Source organism: Lithobates pipiens, unplaced genomic scaffold (assembly GCF_037356315.1).
Source record: "Lithobates pipiens isolate NorthernLeopardFrog02 unplaced genomic scaffold, aLitPip1_a1.2 Scaffold_19, whole genome shotgun sequence".
NCBI classification, from domain to species: Eukaryota; Metazoa; Chordata; class Amphibia; order Anura; family Ranidae; genus Lithobates; species Lithobates pipiens.
Genome location: NW_027507764.1, coordinates 353359657 through 353385109, shown reverse-complemented (window position 1 = coordinate 353385109; position 25453 = coordinate 353359657). Strand labels below are relative to the sequence as shown.

The window sequence follows — 25453 nt, the reverse complement described above, 5'->3', positions numbered from 1 at the left end:
AGTTTATGTGTTAAACGCAGCAAAAATAAGCACCGCAGCTTGTTCTATATGGGGCTGAGTAGCCGTAAACTGATCAGGGTTCTCATGCTGACCTGTGTCCACAGCCAAATGTGCCTACAATGGACATGTGAGCATCAGAACTGCACCACAGAGCAATGAAAGAAGGTTGTCTGGTGTGATGAATCACATTTTCTTTCACATCATGTGAATAGTCAGTTGCGTGTGCTTACCTGAGGAAGAGATGGCACCAGGATGCAATATGTGAAGAAGGAAAGCTGGCAGAGACTGTGTAATGCTTTGGGCAATGTCCTGCTGGGAACCCTTGGGTCCTGCCATTAATGTGGCTGGTACTTGTCACATACCACCTATGTAAACATTGTTGCTGACCAAGTACAACCCTTCTAGGAAAAGGTATTCCCTAATGGCAGTGGCTTCTTTCAGTAGGATAATGTGCTTTGCCACACTGCAAAAATGGTTCAAGAACGGTTTGAGGAACACAACAACTTAGAGGTGAGTTGGCCTCCAAATTCTGCAGATCTCAATCCAATCATCTATGAGACGCACTGGAAAAACATGCCCGATCTATGGAGACTCCACCTTACAGGACTTGAAGGATCTGCTACTGACAACGTGGTGCCAAATACTACTGCATTAATTCAGGGGTCTTGTGGAATCCATACCTTGACCAGGCAGGACTGCTTTGGAGGCAAAAGGGTCTGCTTTGGTACTAAAAAGGGGACCTACACAATATTAGGTGGGTGGTCATAAGGTTATGGTTGATCAGTGTATAGTATACTTATACCTGCAGGCACAGGTGTGCACAGCTCAACACCCTTCTCCCGGAAATCACAGGGACAGTATTCATCATTTCATGAGTAACAAAAATGACAGCTAACTTTCTGTTTCTGTAATTTCACTTATGATTTCCTATCCCCTCTTGCAAAAAGATTTTATTTTTATCTGCTGGTAAAAAAAATGGTACTGCAACACAACCATAAAACAAACAGCTAATATTCATTACCTGCTGGGTTATACGTCATCTCCAGGTGAATGGGCACAGTTGACCAAAGGTCTTTAGACAGGAAGTGATCCCTATATAACCCCTCCCATACAGGAAGTACTTCAGTTTTGTAGCAAGCACTGAATCTTCAAAAAGAGATGAGGGACCTTTGTGTCCCATGATGTACTCAAAGAAAAAGATTTTACAGGTACGTAAAAAATCCTATTTTCTTTTTCATGCCTCATGGGACACAGAGTTGGGCTAATATTCATTACCTGCTGGGATGTCCCAGAGCAACAGCCTTGAGGGGAGGGAGTCACCCTGCCAAACAAAAGCCATCAGACCTTATATGACAGCCCGCGGTACACTATGGCAGAAAAGCCGAATCCTCGGCTGTTCGAACATCCACTTGATACAATTTTGTGAACGTATGCACCGAAGACCAGGTAGCAGCCTTACAAATCTGAGCCACAGATACCTGATGGCGAAAAGCCCAGGAGTTTCCTACCCCAGGTAGAATGAGCTCTTACCCTAAACGGAGGAGCTTTATGTTTCAGACCATAGGCCTGAATGACCAATTGACAGACCCAATTGGCAATGGAAGCTTTGGAAGCTGCCTGCCCCTTCTTGGGTCCTTTTGGTAAAACAAAAGAGGGGTATGACCCTCGGATCTCCGCAGATCTAGACAAATAAACCTTGACTGCCTGGACAACGTACAAAGCATGCAGTCTCTTTTCCACCGAACAAGGCTGAGAGAAAAAAGAAGGCAAAATAATGTCCTAATTTAAATGAAAGGTCGACACCACTTTTGGCAAAAAGGACTGAACAGGTCGTACCACGACCCTGTCGTGGTGAAGGATCAAGTACGATTCCCTGCACGCCAACTCCGACATCCTTCTAGCCGAGGTAATGGCCATCAGGAAGGTTAGCTTGCGTGACAGCAAGTCTAATGGAATTTCCTTGATAGGCTCAAATGGTTGTTTCTGTAACACAGACAGTACCAAGTTCAAGTCCCAAGGACACACAGGTAACCTAACGGGGGGAAGAAAGCAAGTTGCCCCCTGCATCAAGGTTCGGATCAGTGAATGGGAGGCTAAATGCCTTTGGAAGAATACAGATAGAGCCGAAACTTGACCTCTGATTTGATTTCCACAGCTGACTGTAGAAAAGAGAGGATTCTCCCAATCACATTATTTCCGAGGGTGCCAATTTTTGGCTTCACACCAAGCAATATAAGTCTTCCACACTTTATGATAGATCTTCCTAGTGATAGCTTTTCTAGCATTCACTATACTGTAAATTGGGGTGGAATATAGGACCTTGAGACAGTAGATCTGGGCGACGTGAAAGCATCCATGGCCCATCTATTGTCAATCTCACAATCTCTGGGAACCTGGACCCGGACCTGGGCCTTCTGGGCCAGGCTGGTTCCACCAGAATTACTGGAACCCCCTCTCTCCGAATCCTGCACAACAAATGTGGAAGGAGAGGGATCGGAGGAAAAGCATATACCAGGGAGTACTGGCTCCATGGAACTACCAGAGCATCTGCTCCGATTGCCAGAGGATCTCTTGTTTGGGACACAAATTGCTGTAGCTTGTTGTTGACCTGGATGCCAGTAGGTCGCTCCATGGCCATCCCCAACATTGAAAAATTTCCTGGAACACCAGTGTATAGGGACCATTCCCCCAGGCAGATCTGCCTTCTAGTTCTCTACTCCCAGGATATGGACTGCCGCTAGAATCGGCACATGTCCCTCTGTCCAGCTAGTATGTGGTTCACCTCCGTCAGAGCTGAACAACTCCTGGTACTGCCTTGGTGGGTTATATAGGCCACTGCAGTGGCAGGGTCGGACTAAACCCCGATAGGGCAGTCCTGAAGCTCCACTGTACAGGACCGTAGGGCCAGTCATACTGCCTGTAATTACAGGACGTTGATGGACAGGATCTGTTCTATCCTTGACCATTTGCCCTGACCTGTGAGCCCTTCTAGGGTCGCTTCCCAGCCTGAGAGACTGGCATCTGTAGTCAGTACTCTCCAAGTTACCAGGAGGATCTTCCCTTTCGCAGGTTCTGATCCTGCAACCACCAGTTTAGGCTTAAGCGTGTCCGATGATGACATTGGATAATCCAGGACTTGTCCTCTCCTGTTCCAAGCCAACAAAATGTCTTGTAGAGGTCTGGAATGGAACTGGGCATAGAGCACCGCCTCAAAGGAAGGATACCATCCTTCATAGAAGACTCATACAGAGCCGAATGGAGTGTTGTCTGGTGCCCCTTATTTGACACACCAGATCCTTCATGGTGGCAAGAATACCTAGGATCAGACCTAAATACTTCAGACTTTGAGCTGGTCTCAAGGTTGACTTTTTGGTATTTATGATCCAGCCTAAGCTTTCCAAATACCACACTGGGCATGTTATGCTCTGTTCTAGAGCATGTAGTGAGTGATCTCTGAGCAGGAGGTTGTTCCGGTCCTTAACCTCTTGCCGACCGCCTCACTCCGATATACGTCGGCAGACGGGCTCATACAGGGAAACTAATGTACCTGTACATGGCCCTTTAAGAGGCGACCAGTGGGCAAGCCTCGTGAGTCGGGTCATGGGTCCTGCGGACTCAATCGCTGTGGGGATACCAGCGATCACCTCACGGAGAGAAAGAACGTCACTAGGCAGAACGGGGAAATGCTTGTTTACATTAGCATCTCCCCGTACTGACTAGTGACAGTCCCTGTGATTGGGAGCAGAGATCAGTGACCTGTCACACGTAGCCATGCCCCCCCTAGTTAGAAACACTCCCCAGGCTTAACCCATACACTGCCCCCTAGTGGTTAATCCCCTCAATACCAGTGTCATTTACACAGGAATCAGTGCATTTGTATAGCACTGATTGCTGTATAAATGACAATGGTCCCAAAAACGTGTCAAAAATGTCCGATGTGTCCACCGTATCACAGTCATGATAAAAATTGCTGATCGCCGCCATTACTAGTAAAAAAAAAAAAAAAAAAAAAAAAAAAGAAAAAATGCCATAAAACTATCCCCTATTTTGTAAACGCTATAACCTTTGTGCAAACCAAACTCTTACTGCGATTTTTTTTTTTACCAAAAATATGTAGAAGTACTGTATATGCATTGGCCAAAACTGGGGAAAAAAAACTTTTTGTTATATATTTTTGGGGGATATTTATTATAGCAAAATGTAAAAAATAATGCGTTTTTTTTTCAAAATTGTTGCTCTTTTTTTGTTTATAGCGCAAAAAATTAAAACCGCAGGGGTGACAAATACCACCAAAATAAAGCTCTATTTGTGGGAGCTTGTCCTGAACCACTGTAATCCAAATACCTGCAAAGTGCAGCAGCCTCCCCCCCACCTGATAGAGTGGGGGCATCCCCTCAAAAGGAGGGCTTGGTGCCGGGTTTTGGACCCAGGGCTTCTTTTGGCCCTGCAGCTTGCCCCTGGCTATAGTGCCCTGTTGGCGGCGGACAGCCTTGGCCCTGATACACCTGAGGAAGTGCTCCCTGGGGTTTTAAACTTCCTGTGTAGATGCTTCTGGGTAAACGCCAACGTCACTTCCTGCCCCAAACCGTGCCAGATCAAGGGTTGGACCACACGTTGATCCCGGAAGATGGAACGGTGTTAGCTAGCCCCAAAAATACAGTGCTGGAAAGGCTCAGTGCCAGTCTTAAGGCACTGGGTAAGTGAGTGTACATTTCATATATTTACCTTATTGATTTAATACATTTTAAAACATGTTGTGCAATGATGGATGTCTCCTTTTTATGAGATACTGAGACTAATGTGGAGGTGTAAGGAGTAACCATTGGCAATCTATTTGGAAAACCCCAGATATAGCTATAAGAGTGGAGTGGTTAACCCAGCATAAACCAAAGGCGTAATTTTTCCCGGGAACCTGGTGAGTGTCCATTTTAGAAGGTGGTGGTGTCTCACGAATTGGTGAAAAGTTTCCTAATCACGGATGTGAATTTGTGCACGTGGGATTCGGATAATCAACTTGTTTAGAGGATACTGGGACTATTGTTAACACGTTTTATTTCTTTTAAAACTTTTTTTATTATAATATATTTTTTGAATTGGGATAAATTAGTTTTGATGAGTGAATCTATTAACAGTTGTTCATGAATCACAGATAAAAATTGTTCACGTTTTAGTGGTAAGAGATATATATATATATATATCTCACTTTAAGATTAGCATAGTTACATTTTTACTGCAATATTACCCACCCCACATTATTGGTAGGGGATTTTAAAATAAAGTCACGCACTATATATTTGTTTGGGGTTTTTTGACACATTTTTCCAATTTAAATGAGGGACACCTGATCCTTCTCTTCACAGGAAGTAGAGAGCTCTTCACCCCGGAAATCTGTTGGATATATTTGTCCAAATCCTCACCAAACAAACATTCCTCAGCCAAAACCTTCTTACAAAGAAGCTCGACTGACCAGTTCTTAAGCCATAAAAGTCTGCACATGGGGGGGCGTGTCCGGCAGCCGACCTGGAAGGACGCACGTTGTGAGTGCTCTCCTTCAGCCCGCCGCTACAAGGCACTAATTCGGGGACTTACCTGCGCCTTATGGGGAGATCGCGGGCCACTCGTTCCTCCTCACTCCGGGGAACGCCTCAGCCTCCGCCGGGACCCGCCGCGGCCTTTAAAAACTACTTCCAGCCGCCCGAGGCCTTGCCGGGCGGCGGAAGCAAGATGGCGCCGGACGGCGCGGAGCCACTCGGACGGACTCCTCCGGCCCCCTCTGACCTCCGGACGGATGCCGCACATCAGCCCCCGCTCCCCCCGGAGCCCGCGGGGGAGCGGGAAGCCTTCTGTCACCCCTCGGACCCTGCTCTGGACTGCAGGGAGGCCCCGGATGGGCCGGCCAGGGATCCACTCCTGCTAGGCCGCAGCGACAAGATGGCGCGGATCGGGCGCCCGACGTCCTCCCAGGTATGCCAGCCTTCTCCCCTGCCTGCAACCGCACAGCCCCTGTCCCGGCCTGCCTCCTCCCGGGACGCTTTGCAGGGTAGGCAATGTACAGGAGAGGCCACCCAGGGTTCCCCATCTTCCGCCCCCCCCTCTGTGCTCTGGGGGGAGCAGGCCGCAGATCCACCACCCTCCCTGCTGTATACCCAGTGCTCAGAGGCCTTCCCCCGCCTTCTCCGCTCAGCTCCTCTCCCGAGCACGGCCCTCAGCTCGTCCCTGTCCCCCACATCCCCGGGCATCTTGGAGGACTCTCGGGAGTGCTTGGACTGTCCCCCTAGTGGGGATGCTGGAACGCCCCTGGCGGCTGTGGGGGGGGCCCCAGTGACATGGCCGCGGCCTGCCTCTCCTAAGGCGCAGAGGCCCCCCCGTTCTCGGGACTCTAGCGAAGTCAGGGTCCGTCCAGATGTCACCCCCTCCTATGCCCAGGTGGCCCGGGCCCCTGGCCGCCTCCGAGGAACTGCCCAACTGGACCCCTCACCCTGCCCCCCCCATGCTACCTCCTGGGCTGACCCCAGGGGACCTCTGCCATCGTGGCCCCCCTCTCCCACCCGGGAACTGCAGCGGGGTGAGCCGCCTCTCCACTCTCCGCCCTCCTTGTCTTCATCTCAATGCCGTGAGGCCGTCCGTCCTGACTGGCAGATATACCTGCAATCTATGCCGACGAAAGAGGACTTTAAACAGCTTATTACGGAGGTACAGGCCACTTGCCGCGCTGAGATCCAGTCCCTGCACACTGGCCTCAAACATCTATCTGACCGTGTGGAGATGGTGGAAGAGGAGGTCCAGGAGACCAAGCTGGCGGTCCACCGTGTTCAGGTGGAGACCTCGGACCACCGCCTCCTGCTTCGGGATATGCAACGCCAAGTGGAAGACCTCGACAATAGAGGCCGCAGAAACAACATTCGCATTCGCGGCCTGCCTGAGTCGGAGGGCGCCGAGGACCTTCAGTCTTCACTGCAAATGCTATTCAACGAGATGTTGGGGGAAGACCCGGACAAGCACATTGAAATGGATAGAGCCCATCGGGCCCTGCGACCCAAAGGCCCAGCCTCCAAACCCAGGGACGTTATCTGCAGAATTCACTCCTTCCCGCTCAAGGAAGACATTATGCGCAAGTCCCGCACCATCCGAAATCTGGCCTTCGATAACTCACCGATTCAGCTTTATCCGGACCTCTCCTGGATCACGCTCCAAAAACGGAGGCTGTTGCAGCCTCTTCTCAGAGCCCTGCAAGATAAGAAAGTTCTATACAGATGGGGCTTCCCCTTCAGCCTGACCGCGAGACACCAAGGAAAATCGGCAACTCTCCGCTACCCGGAAGATCTTGTCCCCTTTTGTGACACTCTTGACATCCCTGTCCCTCATCTGCCTGATTGGGATCTGGTCGCCTCTCCCCCTCCGATGCCGGTGATCTGGCAGAAAGTCCCTTCAGCCAAACGGCGCAAAGGCCCGGATCCCCACCGCGGGTCACCCAAGCGCGACTGAAGTACTGGCCCTGTCCAACGGACGTCTCCCCTCTACGGTTTTTCTTTTTCCCCTATTTTTTGGGGTTTTGCTACTTTTTTTCCCCCCCGATTGCCGGAGCTACATGTTTTTCCAGTTTTTTTTCCTCGGGCTGGCCTAGGTTGAGTCTCGGACCGGATCGACTCCCGGGTTACTGCCCCCCCCAGTGGTTTTCCACTTGTTGGTTCCTTTGGTGGAGTGGACTGTTGGTGCCTCCCTAACCCGACTTTTATTTTATTTTTGGGTTGGGGAGCCGATAAGGAACCGTGCGGATCCGGTGTCCCTATAGGACCTCCGGACCCGTTACTTGACAATGTTTTCTTTTATTTTGTACTGTGTTTCTGTCTCTTTTTTTTCCTCTCTCTCTAGGCTCTTTCCTCTTCTTGTTTCCTCAGAAGTGCCATGCCAGTGGTCCTCTCGGTTGCCGTCTCTCCTCCGGTGGTCGCCGCTCCTCCCGAGGCACCTGGGCCTCCAACAGACCGAGCTAAGTATGCCCTATGCTCTACCCCTACTTGACCATGGCTAAGATCCTGTCCCTTAACGTTCATGGCCTCAACTCCAACAAAAAGCGGCACCTGGCACTCAGGGAGTTCCGACAGGCGGGAGCGGATATAGTAATGGTCCAGGAGACGCATTTCAACCGGGGAGACTCCTTTGCGTTTGCCTCCAGGCATTTCCCTCAGGTTTACCAGGCCTTCAACCCACGGAAGAGAGCGGGAGTAGCCATTCTTTTCCGGCAGGGAGTCCCCTTTACCTGTACCTCTGTGCACCTAGATCCACGGGGCCACTACATTATACTCCGTGGTCTGTGGCGCACGCAGGCACTGACCCTATGCGTCCTCTACGCCCCCAATGTCCATCAACATAAATTCTTATCTAAGGTGTTTTCCCGTTTGTTTAAGACGCCCCCCGGGCTCCTGGTGATAGGGGGGGACTTCAACCTTACTCAGTCCGCACTCCATGATCGCCTGGTGGTGGGCCTTCGGACGCCTCAGGCTAGGACCTTGAGAGACTCCAGGCTCTTCCGCCAAATTACCAGACGGTGGGGTCTTTTTGACGCCTGGCGAGCTTTGCACCCGCAAGACCGCCAGTACACCTTCTTCTCCGCTCCCCACGGCACGCACTCGCGCATTGATAACTTTTTTGTTAATAACACGACACTGCGGGCAGTCCAATCTGCAAATATACTCCCCATCTCCTGGTCAGATCACGCCCCCATAACTCTGACTCTAGCGCTAGACTCCCCCCTTTATAAGCCCTGCACCTGGAGGCTGAATAATTATCTCCTACAGCATGCTCCGGCAAAGGCAGAGCTGGAGTCTTCGCTCCGGCACTACTTTGTTGAGAACGACACCCCAGACATTTCACTTACTACCCTTTGGGCCGCCCATAAGGCTGTCATCCGGGGGCGCTGTATAGCTCTGTCTTCAGCCTTGAAGCGGGACGCACAGACCGCCAGGTTGCTGGCGGAAAAACGACTTAAGACCCTTGAGGCCCGTCTCTTGGTCTCCCCCTCCGTCCCCACCCTTAAGCAAATCGTCCAGACTAGGCAGACACTTCGGGACCTGGCGTTGGGATCGGTTGAGAAAGCTCTGGTCCGCTTACGACAACTGTACTATGACAAGGGGAACAAGGCACAGTCGCTACTGGCCCGGAAACTGGCGGACCGTACGGCGACCTCTGCCCCAGCCCAAATAAAAAATAAGGGGGGGGACCTTTTGACTCACCCCCAGGCGATAGTAGATGCGTTCGCGGACTATTATACTGACTTGTACAACAGACCGGACATCCCCCACAATCCCCCGACCTCGGACCAGTCCGCCCGCATCACCCAGTACTTGGACAACATAGTCCTACCCCGTCTACAAGCCGCGGACCTCCGAGAACTGAATGCCTCTGTTACCGAAGAGGAGCTCTTGGAGACTGTGGAGACCCTCCCCGCCCACAAGTCCTCGGGACCGGACGGGCTCCCCTATGAATATTACAAGGCGTTTATACCCCTCTTAAGCCCGTACATGACCAAGCTTTTTAACTCCTTTCTCCAGCAGACCCCGGTCCCGACCGACATGCTAGGCTCGTTTATCTCCCTTATTCCCAAGCCAGATAAAGACCCGACTGTTTGCGCTAGTTACCGACCTATAGCCCTGCTGAACGCTGATTTGAAAATTTTTACGAAGCTCCTAGCGAATCGCCTTAACACAATCCTCCCTTCCCTAATACACAAAGACCAAGTGGGATTTGTCCCCTTGAGACAGGCAGGGGACAATACTAGAAAGATCATTGACCTTATTGACGTGGCGAATAGGGATAACCTAGGATCTCTGGTTCTCAGTTTGGACGCCGAGAAGGCGTTTGACCGCCTCAGCTGGCCTTTTATGGAGGCCACGCTACACCGCATGGGCTTTCGGGGCCCGTATCTGCGAGCGGTGCGGCACCTCTACACCACCCCCTCCTCGCGGGTTAAAACCCCCTTCGCCACGTCCTCTACTTTTGCTATAACTAATGGCACCCGCCAGGGCTGTCCGCTTTCTCCTCTCCTTTTTGCTCTCTGTGTGGAGCCTCTGGCGGCTGCCGTTAGAAGCAACCCCGATATTCGGGGGATCCCGGTCAGGGGCAAGGAATTCAAGATTTCGCTCTTCGCAGATGACGTTATCCTTACCTTGGCTCAGCCCGGGATCTCACTCCCCAACCTCCACTCCGAGCTGGACCGCTATGGGGAACTCTCCGGCTACAAAATTAACCCGTCCAAATCGGTGGCCCTCCCCCTAAACATGGGGGCGTCTGAGACGACCCGCCTACGCTCCGCTTTCCCGTACAAATGGGAAAGCTCTTCCCTTAAATATCTTGGGGTCCTTCTTACACCTTCATTCCACTCCCTGTATCAGGCTAATTTCCCCCCCCTCTTTCGGGCGATTAGGGATTTACTACGTAAATGGAAGGCCCACCACATATCGCTCATAGGACGGATCACGTCTATTAAAATGGTGATCCTCCCCAAGCTCCTGTATCTGTTCCAGACGTTGCCGATCCCAGTCTCGTATGCACAGTTACGCGCGCTCCAGAAGGACCTGTTGAAATTCGTATGGAATTACAGAAAACACCGGGTCCCGAGCTCTGTCCTGACGGCCTCGCGCTCTGACGGCGGTATGGCGTTCCCCGACCTAGTCCGCTACTACCAGGCCACTCAGCTGCGGGCCATAGCCTCCTGGTTTCCCCAGAAGTCTTATAATAGGTGGTCGGAGATTGAAAAGATCTGGCTGGCTCCTATACACCCGAACAGTTTCTTATGGGGAGCGAGGATTGATATAGATTCGGGTCGACTACTGGGGCCGATGGCCCAGCTTCGTCTCCTCTGGCGGAAGCTCTCCCGCGACCACAGCCTCCACTCGGAGTTCTCTCTACTGACCTCCTTCCTCTATAACCCGACTCTACCGACCAGCTTGACCCACCAGATGTCCTGGCCTTGGGCCTCGCGTGACCTGTTCCACTTGGGGCACCTAGTGGACCCCAGAACACGACGGCTGTTGTCCTTCTCGGAACTCCAGGCTAAGCATGACCTCTCCCATCAGACGTTCTACAGCTACCTACAAATTAGGCACTTTGCACAATCTAGGGCCCCTCACCTACGGTTCTCCCCGCCCTCTCCCTTTGAACAGATAATCCTGGCAGGACGGGATCGTAGAGGGTTGATCTCAGACATATACCGCGTCCTCAACACATACCACTTTCAAACGAAGGGGAAGCACTCCTACATGAAACGCTGGGAGGGGGAATTGGGTGAGGAGCTCCCCCTTGAGACCTGGCAGGGGGTGTGGCGCCAGGCAGCCAAATCCTCTCTGTGTACATTGTACAAGGAGAATTTCTACAAAATTCTTTTCTTCTGGTACCAGACCCCGGATATTCTCCACAGGATATACCCCTCTACCTCGGATCGCTGCTGGCGATGTCTGAGGGAGCGGGGCTCCCTGTTCCATATCTACTGGGCCTGTCCCCTGATTGCCCCATACTGGCTTACGACTCGTGAGCTGCTCCAGCGTCTATTCGACGTTCCTGTACCCCACTCCCCTAAATTTTTCTTGATGGGCCTGTCCCAACCCGCTCTGACTAGGCCAGGCCGGAAGCTCCTTAGGCACATCCTGACAGCGGCCCGCTGCCTGATAGCCCTTAACTGGAAGAATCCATTGCCCCCGTCTAGAGAGGCCCTTTACTCTAGGATCAAGGACGTTGAGCTCATGGAGAAGATGACTGCCAGGGTAAGAGACAGGATTGAAGAGCATGACCTGGTCTGGGGGAGATGGCGGCTGCTGGAGGATTGATGGCGAACCGGTGTGGACATGGTGAAGTGGACCGTTGGCACTCTATTTCCTTTTCTCTGTTTTCCCCTCTTTCTTCCCTTCTCTCTCCTCTTCTCTCCTTCACTCTTCTCGTTCATACTACTGATGGTCCTTGCTTTGTTTTAAGTTTGGCATGTAAGCTACGCAGCGGACCCCGGGTGGCCTTTTGGTTTCCAGCACGGATAACTGACTTTAGGTGTCTGCCGTCCTGCTGTGCACCCTGGGTCGGTTGGTCTGATCCCGCTGTATTTCCCGGTACTGTACTTTTCTACACTGCCCACTTGCGATGGGCCTCCTGTGTTTTGGAAGCCATGTTACTATTGCTGTATGCCTGTACTACTACTTTTGTTATGCGACCACGAAAACTTAATAAATTGTTATTTGGAAAAAAAAAGTCTGCACATGTGTACAGACAGGAGAGCCAAACGAGAAACCTGCTGTATTGAGTCCTTCAAGTCATCAACAGCAAAACACAGCACTCAAGGTATATCTGCTCTGCTTTCAGCAGGATCATCCTCTTGGTTAGGCCCGTCAGGCCCTCTGACCTGAGCCTTTAAGGACTGGTTTCAATTGCTGCAGCAACTGGCTGATAAGCTGAACTGGGAAAAGAAAAGGAAGCCTTTAATAGTGACTCCAGTTTCTTGTCAACAGGGTCCTTTAAGACATGTTCATTATCCACCAGACAAGTGAAGTTCTTATTTAAGGAAGTTTCGTCTGGCATGCTCCACTGCTTAACAAATGTTTCCTTCATGGGATATAAAAGTGAAAACCTCTTAGGAACAAAAATCCTGTCAGGATGTTCCCAATCAGCATACACCGCCTATTCCAACAGTGGGTGCAAGGGGAAAGCCTATGTGGCCTGAGACGGCCTCAGGGACCCCAAGAAGACCAGGGGGGGCTCAGAAACCACTGCAGGAGGTAACTTAAAGGCAGAACAAACCATCTTGGTAAGAGTCTGGATAAAAAGCCTCTGTGACTGAGAGGCTGATACCAACTGGACATCTTCTGGCCCAGATTACTCAGAAGCAGACTCATCTGCCAAGTCCTCCACAGAATCATTGGCATTTAGCTCTTCCCCATTCTCAACCCCTACCTGCTCCAAGACAGGAGGCTCAGGGGATTGGGATTGTCACGCTTCTTACCACCCTGCAAGACAGACATAATCATGCCAGCAATCCTGTCCTCTAACCCGGCTAGGGCTGAGGACAGATCATCCCTGGTGATAAAGGCTGAAGCAGCAGCGTTGACCTTAGGCACCATACCAGACAGGCACAGCGGCTCAGATTGCCCGGAAGCCTCTAGTCTTTTAGGGGATACAACACTATTGTTTAGACTAGGCTCCTCAGGATCTACTGACGACATAGATGTGCCCTTTCGAGTAGTGCTAGCCCCGCTCCTCTTTTTTGAAGACATTTGCAAGCCACAAAAAAGGGAGTTTCTGGGCTTAGAATTTTACCCCAGAAAGGAAACCCTTTAATAGGGCTCACAAATCCCCTAGCCAACAATCCTTCTAAGTACCTTAGCCTGCCAACCAACACCTGGAGGACTCGCATGACCCGGGTAAGGAGGAACAAACTACTGAAGTGATCTGGTTCAGAGCCTGCTCTCTGTCCCACAGCTGTCCCTTGGAAGCACCGCATGTCAGCCACCTCAAATTTAAATAGGCTGGCTGTGCGCCGGGATGCTCTGCACATGCGTGGTCACGGCGGACGTGTGCAGCTGTGTACGAATTCTTGTGCACCATGGCGAACTTTCGTGTGCAATGGCAAACCCACAGACTCATCCACAGAATCAGCCAAGACAACAAGACAAGGTACTTCTACACAAAACACAGCAGCTAGCCCAAAACTCCCCCTGCGGTCACCGCCACACAGGTGTACATCCTATAGCTCAGTGGTTCTCAACTCTTGTCCTCATATAATATAAGATAACTGAAATACCTCACATATCATTTGCTGCTCAGTGATTGCACTATTTTAGTCTGCATCTCCCCAAGTTAATACTTAAAATCTGGTCTGTTAGTGGGTCCTGATGACAGGAGTTGAGAACCACTGTTCTAGCTAGTTTGACAGATTGTTATAATCCCTTGGGCAGCACACCACAATAAATAACAAGTAAATAAGGGGGTTTCACTTGCAGCACACTGCACCCAAAAGCGATATCCTCATGTCTTCTTACAACCACCTGATAAAACTTGGTGAATGTACTGAAGACTGAGTTGCGGCCTTAAAGATGTGAGCCATGGAGACCTGGTGACGCACTGCCCAAGAAGCACTAACCGCCCTGGTAGAGTGTGCTTTGACTTGAAAAGGTGGAATCTTACCCCTTAAATCATAAGCCTGAATTATAACTTGCCAAATCCACATAGCGACAGTGTATTTCGACGCTGCCTGTCCTTTCTTGGCATCCTCTGGCAGAACAAATAAGACAGATCTTTCGGATCTGAGCAGTCGTCTTTAAATAGACTTTGACCGCTCTCACCACATCAAGACAATGTAGTGACTTCTCTTCCTTGGAACATGGTTTTCAAAAAAATTATGGCAGGACAATATCTTGGTTCAGGTGGAAATCTGAGACCACTTTTGGCAAAAAACCTGGATGAGGGCGCAACACCACTCCTGAATAATCAAGTATGGTTCTTTACAAAAAAGAGCAGCCAATTCCGAAACCCTCCTTGCTGAGGATATAGCAACCAAGAAGACTAACTTCCTTGTCAGAAGGACTAAGGGAATAAGCTGTATCGGTTCAAATGGCTGTTTTTGTAACATTGACAAAAATAAGTTCAAGTCCCAAGGGCTCAAAGGTGATTTAACTGGCTGATTAAGCCTCATCACCCCTTGCATAAAACCCCAGACTAAAGAATGTGATGCAAACGGTCTTTAAAATAAGATCGATAAAGCGGAGAAGTGGCCCTTAATAGTACCCAAGGCCAATTTCATCTCTACCCCTAATTGTAGAAAGGCAAGAATTCTGCCTATGATATACCTCCGAGGGTGCCAACCCTTGAACTTTCTTGCATTAATCAAGGTAGAGATAACTGACCCAGAAAGGCCACGTTTCTTTAGAATGTGGCTTTCAATAGCAAAGCCGTTAAATTTAACGTTTGTAAGGTAGGATGGAATATTGGCCCCTGTGAGAGTAGGTCTGGCCATAGTGGAAGGGACCACGGATCCTCCACCGCCATCTTTACGATTGCATACCATGACCTTCTGGGCCATGGTATGCAATTCTGGGCCAGAATTAGAAGAAGAGAATACTAGGGGAGGGCATCTATAATTTAAGCGAGGCCACTTTTAGTGAAGAAGAGCTAAAAATATTGGATTTGGGCCTAAAATTTGCACCAGATAAAGACCTGGACAAATTTGAAGCCTACATTGACCTACAGAAATTTGTAAGAAAATTAAATATTAAAAAATGTTTTGCCTCCAAGGGCCACACCAATAAGGATAGGGAAGAGACATTTTTTAAACATTCTCAATTGAAGAACAATTCCACTTTCAACCCCAACCAACAACAAAATGAGGGAATTAAAGTCTTCAGGAAGATGGTAGAAAAAGACATGAGAGAACTGCCAATTAAATCTTCAAAAAGAAAGGGAATATGGAAAACCATTAAACAAATTGAAAAGAAGAAAAACATTGTCATCAGACCGGCAGATAAGGGAGGTGGATTGGTTATATTGAACACAACAGACTATGAGGAGGAAATGGCAAATCTCCTTAACATACCAGATACATACAAAAAACTGAAGAGAAATCCAAAAGAAGAATATGATAAAAAATTGAAAAATTATGTCAACAAATGACAAATTAAAGGTATCCTTAACAAAAAGGAAGCAAGATATTTGACACCTAACATAGCCAAGACTCCCGTAATATACTATGTTCCGAAAATCCACAAGAACCAAACCCATCCTCCAGGAAGACCAATAGTCAGTGGCATATACTCTTTATTTTCGAGATTAGGGGCCTATGTGGACGGATATTTACAACCTTTGGTGGCTGAAGGAAAATGATACTTGAAAGATAGTAGACAACTTATAGGAGAACTCCAAGACATTAAGGTAGGGGAGAAGGACATACTAGTAACAATTGATGTGAATTCCCTATACACGAACATCAAACAGAAAGATGGATTAAATAGTGTCGAGTGGGCACTTCACAAACAGTCCAAAGTAAAACAGGAACAAATTGATTATATACTAGAAGGATTGGAATTGGCAATGAGCCATAATTATTTTTGGTATAAAGGCAAATTTTTGAAAAAGCCCATGGCGTGCAAACACACCCAAAAAACTTCCACCCGGTGCATAAAAAAAGTGCACACACATAAAGAGTGAAACACTAAAAAGTGCAGACGGGGGCCTGATGTCCTCCAAAAGAAGGACCATACCCTGATCCCCCGGGGCGTTAGGCTCCAGACGGGGACTGAGGTACCAGACTCAACAAGTGGTCCCCGGACGAAACCGGAAGACCTCCTTTCCCCGGGAGGACTGCCGAAACAGAACCTCCTAGGTACTTGGTACTGTGGGGGCTTCCCCGAAGGTAGGCCCCCCCTCATGGAGATTGGACCAAGCCAGAAGGCCTATGTCCGCTCTCCCACAAGACGTTCAGGATTGGTCCGAGGACCGACACCCTACTAATCAAAACGTGAAGTGACAAACAGTGACAAACACACACAAATAAAAAGTGAGGAAGGGATAGTGAAGAGGAAAGTGAAAAGTGGCCATTGTGCAATACAATGGCCGGCCCTCCAGCCAGGAATCAAAAATTCCTCTGGTCCTAGCCAAAAGGCCGGGCCCTAGAGGCAGGTGTAAAAACAGCGTGTAATGGTGACGTGACCTAGGTGCCTAAATCAAAGTGCTGACGCACAGTGAAAGAAGGCACCCCTGGACTGCCACTCCAGGGGCACATCACCATGGGCTTTCCAACAAAAGCATCCCCGACAGCCCAGCCCAGACCACGACAGCCCCCACCACAGCCAGAAAGGCATGGAGATCAGCGAGCTTAGTGAGACCCTTTGCCATCAGGTCAAACCCTCACTCCCGTCACTCCTACCTAATTATATTCGAAAGGTACAGGCCGCCCCTCTGCTGGAACAGAAGAGCTAAGCGTTCCCTCCCGAAAAACTGACTGGGGCTAAAGCTGCCACAATCCAAGCCGGTCTGCCAGGGTCCCCTCCCCTGGCGCCGACCAGTGGTTCTCCGCCCCCATCAGGAGGCTTCCCGAACCGGCTACAAACCAGTCCGGGTCACCTTTACACCAACAGGCTTTGCATAGCAACCGCCACCCCTGCTCCACCTCGCCGTAGAACAGGGACGGTAAACTAGCGCCACCTATTGGCAACTGATAAGAACAGATACTACACTTGATCTTAGCCAAAAGGCACAGGAGTGTATACTATGTTCAAACCAAAGGGGTAGCCATGGGGGCAAAATATGCACCCAGTGTGGCTAACCTTTTCCTAAATCACTGGGAAGAAGAACAAATATATGGAGTGCCTAGGAAGAACCTCAAGATGTACAAAAGGTACATAGATGATATTATCATCATCTGGGGGGGCACGCACGAAGAACTGCAGTCCTTTTACGATGAAATTAACCAAAATATTTATGGAATAACATTTACAGGAAATTGGGATAACCAGAGTATCGACTATTTAGACTTACAAATATTCAAATCTGAAGGGTCTTTGGGCACAAGAACTTTTTTCAAAACCACTGACCGCAATGGGTACATCCCGACTTCAAGTTGCCACCATCCACGATGGATTGGGAACATACCCAATGGACAACTCCTGAGGTTATATAGGAATTGCAGCAACAAGGTGGATTTCGAAAAACAGGCAGAAGTCATTATTGGAAGATTTATAGCAAAAGGGTACAAAGAAACACACCTACGACTTCTCAAAGAAAAAGTAATAAAGATGGAAAGAAAAAATTGCTTGAAAATACAAAAACCACCAAGAAATTAAAGAACATAGAGACTGCCTTTTTTACAGGTTTTAATAGACAGCACAAAAATAGAAAAAATTATAAAGAAACATTGGCCCATTTTAAAGACGGATGACACACTGAAGAAGATTTTGCCAAATAATCCTTCGTTTATCTATAGGAAGGCCCCCACTTTAAGAAAGAAACTAGTAAGGAATACAATTAATCCACCACGAGAAATTAGGATAGCCAAGAATCCAAGAGGGTTCTTCAAATGTGGTAAGTGCCTCCCTTGCCGCCAGAGTAAAAAAACCAGTAGAAAAACAAGTACTTTCACCTCAACCACCAATGGGAAGGAATACACAATCAAGGAACTAATCACCTGTAACAGTACCCATGTCACATATGTCATCGAATGCCCCTGTCAAAGAGTACGTGGGACGAACTACACGTGAATTGCATGATAGAATCAGGGAGCACATTACCAACATCAAAAATGGGTACGACAAACACAGTGTCTCACGACACTTCAGGGACTTCCACAATCGGGACCCCGAGCCAGATGACATTCTATGCGATCGATAAGATTAAAGGACACTGGAGAGGAGAGGATAAGACTATCAAAGTCTCACAAAATGAAACAAGATGGATTTTTAATCTGGACACTTTACAACCGGCAGGAATGAACATAGATTTGGACCTCAACTGTTTAACTAATTTTAAAAAAAACTTTTAATGTCTGAGAACTATAACCCTACTATTACCCTTGGACTTGGGAGTCCCAACCAAAAATCCTACACCCCTAGGGCAGGTGCACATAAATCCAACATAGCCCTAGGGACAATTTCAGATTAGGGGTAAGATCATATTTTCTTAAACACCTATAAAAAAGTTAGGCCCCACTATTAATACTCGATCATGGAGAAACCAATAGGTTAGAATCGCCCTCTATAGTAGTTGAAATATGGTTCTGAGAATAGAATTCGAATTCCCTTTCATAATATGTATGTAGACATGGGTCGAATGTAATATATTCAAAAAGAAGATAAATAGATCTCTCCTGGTATTCCTCCAAATAGAGACAGGGGGCTCTCTATTTTTCTATCAATACACCTGGAAAAGGTGTAACATAATAGTAATATTAACCCCCTGCATACCGACTAAACACAAACCTCAGATACCGACTAAACACAAACCTTAGATAGTAATTGAGGCCACCTAGTACACGCCTTTTATACTAAAAAATATTTTTTTAGAAGGTTTTTACATTTTATAAATAATTTTTAGAAGATTTTTAAATTCTATTTAAATTTCATAAAAATATTGTTACAAATAAAAATAGTGTTCTAAATAAAAGCAATCTAATAGAATAATTCATTTTATATCTTTAGATTTTTACATCTTTTCCCTGACCCTCTTTGGGAGGAGGTTCCCTTATATTATGAATTTTTAAGTTTTAATGTCCCTGAAACCTCTTAACCTTACAAGTTTATATTTTTATATAAAACATTTTTTTTATTATTTTTTCACTTTCTAATTTTTATTTTTATTCATTCTTATTTTTGTAACCGCTATAATTTGCTGTATTGTTATGTAATTTATGTGATTCCGAGGCCGCCGGCTTGTGAATGAGAATTCATTAACCCCAGCGGCCTCTGATGTAAATAGTATATATGTATATATCGGGTAGCAGTGCCTAGTTTTCCTTCGTCATCCATTAGGGAGATTCCCTCAACCAAAATGGCGGCGAGGGGCCGCGTAGGCGCAATGAATAAATAATCAGGGATATTCCCCTGTCATGCACAAACAATATCATCAAAGGTAGAGGGCATTCCCTTACTAAAAATGGCGGCGATTGTCCGCGCAGGCGAAGTAGAGCACTGCGCCCTATATAAGGTAAAAGCTGCACGAAGATGGCCGCTCCAGATGACGTCGATGTGACGAAACGCGTAGGGCGTGGCCAGACAGCGTGCACTTCTTACACAGGCAGCAACACGGCCGGTGGGATTTTAAAATCGGTTATCACAAAAAGCGATTGATCACCGGTTGTTTGTGAGTAGTTCTTTTGGCTTATGAATTAAACTCCTTATTATACATACTACACTATGGATATGCTTCTTCCTTGTTACATATAACGGGGCACGTAACACCAGTGGAGGAACGGGGGTCTCCCAGGACAACAGCAAACTATTGCCAGAGAGCAACACAGTGGCTTATACTGTGGAGGCTGATCCATCCCGGACGGGGTAAGATTTTTGGTGAGAGCAATCACATCATCATTCACTGTGCACTGGGAGCAGCAGTTGCAGATACCTTTTGAAGATATTCACGGAGGATTTTCACCGTCCATTTTTCACTATTATTATTCACCTGTTATTTATGATGTGTCACTTAGCACATTGATTTTTTATAAACGTGGGACTTTCACAGATCGGTATTCCGAATAGTGTTTGATATTGTTTTGATAACTTTTTTAAAATTATCTCTTTATTTTCTTTGATATCTTATGCTCAAATCTCACTTGGGATTTGCACGGTTTTCACTTGCATTTCCATTATCAATTTTTTTTGCAATTGTATGTTCACTTATCCTTTATTTTTTATAATAAGGCTTGCACTTTTATGGTACTGACACAGGTGCATGTGATTTCATATGAATTTCTCTAATAACACTAGACACTAACACTTGTTATAAAGGAATTTTTGGGGTTTATTATTATTTACCAGCATGCTGAAAATTTATACACCAGTCAGTTTATGGCCTCTTTTCACAATTCTGATTTCGATTTCTTTTATCATTTAGTATTTAAACTTAAAGGTATAGCGCCAAGTCTATTTTTCTCTTCATCCTACCAGAATTACCGGCTCTCTTTCCAGCTTGTTCCTGCAAAGAAGTCGTGGCAGCAACTGAATAGGGGGAAATGCATAAATTCGCGAGAACCGATCCCATGGGGTCACCAACGCATCTGTTCCACATGCGAGTTGATCCCTTGTCCTGGACACAAAGTTGACCAACTTCATGTTGAATCTGGATGCCAGAAGATCTACGTCCGGAGTCCCCCATCTTTGGCAAACAGCCTGAAAAATGTTGGGATGAAGGGACCATTCCCCCAGGAATAACTGCTGGTGACTCAAGTAGTCTGCCTGCCAATTCTCTACTCCCGGAATGAAGACTGCTTATTAAGAACGGAACATTCCTTTCTACCCATGTTAGAATATGGTTCACCTCTCTTTGCGCTGCAAGACTCTTGGTGCCCTCTTGGAGATTGATATAGGCCACAGCTGTGGCATTGTCGGATTGGATCCTGACAAGACAATCCCATAACCTGAGAGTCCAGGCCTTTAGAGCCAGATGCACTGCCCAAATCTCTAGGATGTTGATGGGCAAGGCTCTTTCAGTTCTTGACCACTGTCCCTTGTACTGCTCACCAGCCTGAGAGGCTGGCATCTGTCGTTACCACTTTCCACATAACTGATCTGAAGGATTTTCCTTTCAGCAGATTCTGAGTTAGTAACCACAAACTAAGGCTTTGGGACACCCTTGGGGACAGTCGCACTGGCAAGACTAAAGCTTGAATCGTTTTGTTCCAAGCAGACAGGATACTGTTTTGCAACAGTGTCGAATGGAACTGGGCATAGGGAACCGCTTTGAATGAAGCCACCATCTTTCCCAACAATCTCATGCAAAGGCAAATAGAGGGATCTCCTTTCGACCTGACCATCCGCATTAGCTCTCTTATGGAGTTGATTTTTGCTGAGGCAAGAACACCTTTTTCTGGGCTGTGTCTATGATCAGGCCCAAATACTCCAGCTTGTTTTAAGGAAGACTTCTCTAGGTTGAGAATCCAACCCAGACTTTCCAGGTAACTGGTTGTAATCCATACACTTTGCTCCAAACGAGCCACCGATTTTATTCTATTAGCATAGGTACACCAAGACCGTTATGCCCTGTGCCCTTAACGTGGCTAGAGGTGGGGCCAGCACTTTTGTGAACACCCGGGGCGCTGTAGCTAGCCTGAAGGGCAAGGCTACAAACTGAAAATACTGCTGTCCTATCTTGAACCGTAGAAACCTTTGGTGAACGGGAAATATAGGGACATGCAGATATGCAGCCCTGTTGTTGATAGATGCCAGAAGTCCTCCTCCTTGTAGGATAGAAACCACTGACCTGATCGACTCCAATGCGAAAGGAGCGGATCTTCAGGAACCGGTTTAGATTCTTTAGATCTAGAATGGGTCCGACATCTCCATTCGGTTTTGGTACCGTAAAGAGTTTTGAATAAAATCCCAAACCTTGCTCTTCTGTGGGGATTTGTATGGATCATCCTCTGAGCCAGTAATCGGTCTAGTACCCGAAACAGAGATTGCCCTTTCTCTGGATCTTTGGGAACGTTTGATCTCAGAAAATGAGACGGTGGAAACGCCCGAAAATTCTAGTTTGTATCCAAGAGAAACCATGGAGATGACCCATATGTCCTGAACTTCCTCTTGCCAGACTGAGTATTGCAGAAGTCTTCCCCCCACTCTGACTACGGGGGGCTCCCCTTCATAATGAGGCTTTAGAATTCTGCTTTGCAGGTTTCCGGCCCCAAGCCTTCTTTTGCGCCTGGGCCTGACCCTGAGGTTTTCCTCTAGACTCTGACGGTGGAGGCCATTGCCACTGCCTAGAGGCTGATGCCCCTAGCACAGGAGACAGTCTGCTTAAAGGAAGGAGCTTTTATACTTTCTTTTGACTGGCAAAAGAGTACTTTTCCCACTAGAAATCATTCAGATGCATTTGTCTAAATCATCCCCAAATAGCCGATCCCCATGAAAAGGAAAGCCAGCCAGGAGCTTTTTGTATGGTGCTTCGGCTGACCAATTTTTTAACCACAGGATCCTACGCATGTGTACTAGGACAAGCGCAAGGCTGGACACGCCTGGTGAATAGAATCTTTCATGGCGTCTATGGCAAAACATAATGCTTTTGGCAGTTCGGGCAAATCCTGGGCTTGTTGTGCAGGAACCTCCTTAAGAGCCTGTCTAAACTGGTCCTTTAGGGAATGACAGATGCCTATTGCAGCCACTGCAGGTTGAGTAACGGCACCTGCCAAGGAAAAAGAGGATTTTAACAGGAATTCCAACCTTTTGTCTGTTGGATCCTAAAGAATTTGTACATTTTCTACTGGACAAGTTAGACTTTTATTCACACTGAAAATCGCAGCATCAACTGCTAGTACATTTAATTTTTTGGTGAATTTCTCCTCTATGTGATAGAGAACTGAGAATCTCTTTGGACGGAGAAAATGTTCATCTGGGCGCTTGGTGGTGGAATTTTTGGTACCTTTATGGTATCTTTTTTTCCATAGTGCTAAGTACAAAAGCAGAGGCACTAAGTAAATGCACTACTTGCTAAGCAATAGTCTAGCAATACAATGCCGCTATAAAGTTCAGCTTGGTGCTGAGTAACAATGTATTTCCTGTACTGGAAATGCCTGTATGCATCCCTTACATGCCCCAGCGCTCCTGTGTGTCAGACTTACATCTCTTCAGTTGCTCTGATAGAGATCTTCTGATAACGAGAAGTGTCCATTTTAAAAATCTCAGGTGTGAGCCTGCTTGGCGTTCCCATCGCCTGTGTGCTCCACGTGGATGCTACGTCCTGCGCGTGGTGCCGCCTGCCTTAAGCCACGCCCCTACGCCATTAACCCACCACCTTGTTTCAAAATGAACAGTAGTCAACGCACGTGTGAACGGCATTTGGGTCTGCCAGTGTAGATCCGTAGAAGGGGTGGCTCTGCGATCACCCTCTGGCAGGATCGTAAATCAAGTATGTACAAGGGATGGGGTGCAAGTATGGCTCTTTACACGGCAGGCACTGACATGGCTTATGTGGGGAAACTCCATTGGGCATGAAAATGCTATAAGGTAACAACACAGGGAAGCCGCCACCGCACCCCCCCGGGAAAGGGGGGGGTAAAGAGTGTTTGGTCAGCAGCGGTAGGCTGTATTTTTCTCCTGGGCCATGCGTAGCCTTTGTAGAGCTGTCTATTAATGTCAAAATCACCCTGTTACAAACTGCTGCTGTACCCCCAGCCCCTTAGTTCCCCCAGGGGGGACAGGAACATGCCAAACTTTGTTCAATTAAGAATCACCCCTGGCTGCTGAGACCACACACATGCTTTTTTAGCTGGACACTGAGCTGACTGAGAAGCAACATACCAAGGTATGTGCATTTTACTCCCTCTAGTGGAGACTAAGGCATACAACATTTTACTCATGGAAGAAAAGACCATAGGTGGACTTTTTACAGTTCCTAGGTTTTTTCCCTTATCCTCACTGCAGGATACTGCTGTAACAGACAGATCCAAACTTCCCCCATCACAACAGACTGTGTTAGCAAACCTTCAAGTACGGGTCCCTTTTTATCGGAGATTCAGTCCCTTGGACCTGTAGTCGCACCCCACCCGCACCTGTATTAGACATGACCAAAAAGCTCTGGGTCCCGGAGTCCAGCCCTGCAAAGAGGCGTTACAGGCAAAACCTTCTGCTTTGTATACTAGGCCCTAGTACCATCCAACTTTGGATGGATCCAGTCTATGGAGGCTGTTTAAATCCAGTAAGAATCCCTCCAGTGGAGCTCTTCAGAATCCATCTTCACTCGTGACCAACACCTTAGACATTGGGAAAAAACTGAGGTACTCTTGGTAGGAGGAGGGGTTATATAGGGAGTGAACTTCCTGTATTTGAGTATACCAGTGTCCATCACCTGAACGTGCCTATATATACCCACATAGTTATTAGTATGGTGCTTTGTCCTGCATGATGTACGATAAAGAAATACAGTTTTTGTACTCCTGAAAAATGCTTTTCTTACAGTCCATAATAAGATACCGAAAGTCTTTATCTTCAGGTTGTACTGCTGCATACAAGAGAACTGTACCCTGGCAAATAAACTGTAGCCCAGCCCAGAATATAAACCCGCAACTACCAGTCAGCTTCAATTTTGTAGCAAAGCAGTACTGAGAGCATGATCAAAAATCAGGGGTCAGACCTGTGTTCCTCAATGGACTCAAAGTCGAGAAGTGGAAAAACTAAAGGGCCACTACTTTGTCAGCAAGGGAGATTACCTAGCCTACAATTCATTAGGTTTCTTCCATTGAAGAAGATAAGTGCTCCTGCCACCAGTGGTAATCTTGACAATACTATAAGGAGCCAATCCAACGATTGCCTCGAAGGTCATATGGATCAAACACCTATTGCACAAAACTTCCGCAGTCCAGCATTTTAGCCAAGCATGTGCACTGACAGGAGGCACATGCAAGACAGAAGACGGGAGTCTTACAACAAACTAAGTGTTTTTTTTACCTCAATGCATTTTATGCATTAAGGTAAAAAAAAAAAAAAAAAACACCCCACTACCTGTCCCCCTGTCTCTAAACACTTACCTGCCTCCTCTCACTGACCCAGCGCTGGCCCAGGAGCATGGCCACTTTTTTTCCTGGTCTACTAGGAGACACTGACAGCAGCAGAAGCCACAGGATCCTACCGCTGTCAGTGAAATCCTGTGGGGAGGAAACAGGGGGGCCTGGCCGAGTTACACTGTGTGTGTCTATGGAAGCACACACAGCATGGCTTGGGAAGTGAGCCCACATGGCTGCCCCTTCAGCACACAGGTTGCTGAGGGGCTCTCTTGGAAGAAGGAG

The 25453-nt window shown here is 47.7% G+C and overlaps 1 protein-coding gene across 2 annotated transcripts in view; it reads right to left on the bottom strand.

Annotated features, from left to right (window-relative positions):
• Positions 1 to 25453, bottom strand: part of SYCP2L (synaptonemal complex protein 2 like) — a 238888-nt gene that overhangs the window by 19868 nt on the left and 193567 nt on the right. The window lies entirely within an intron of this gene.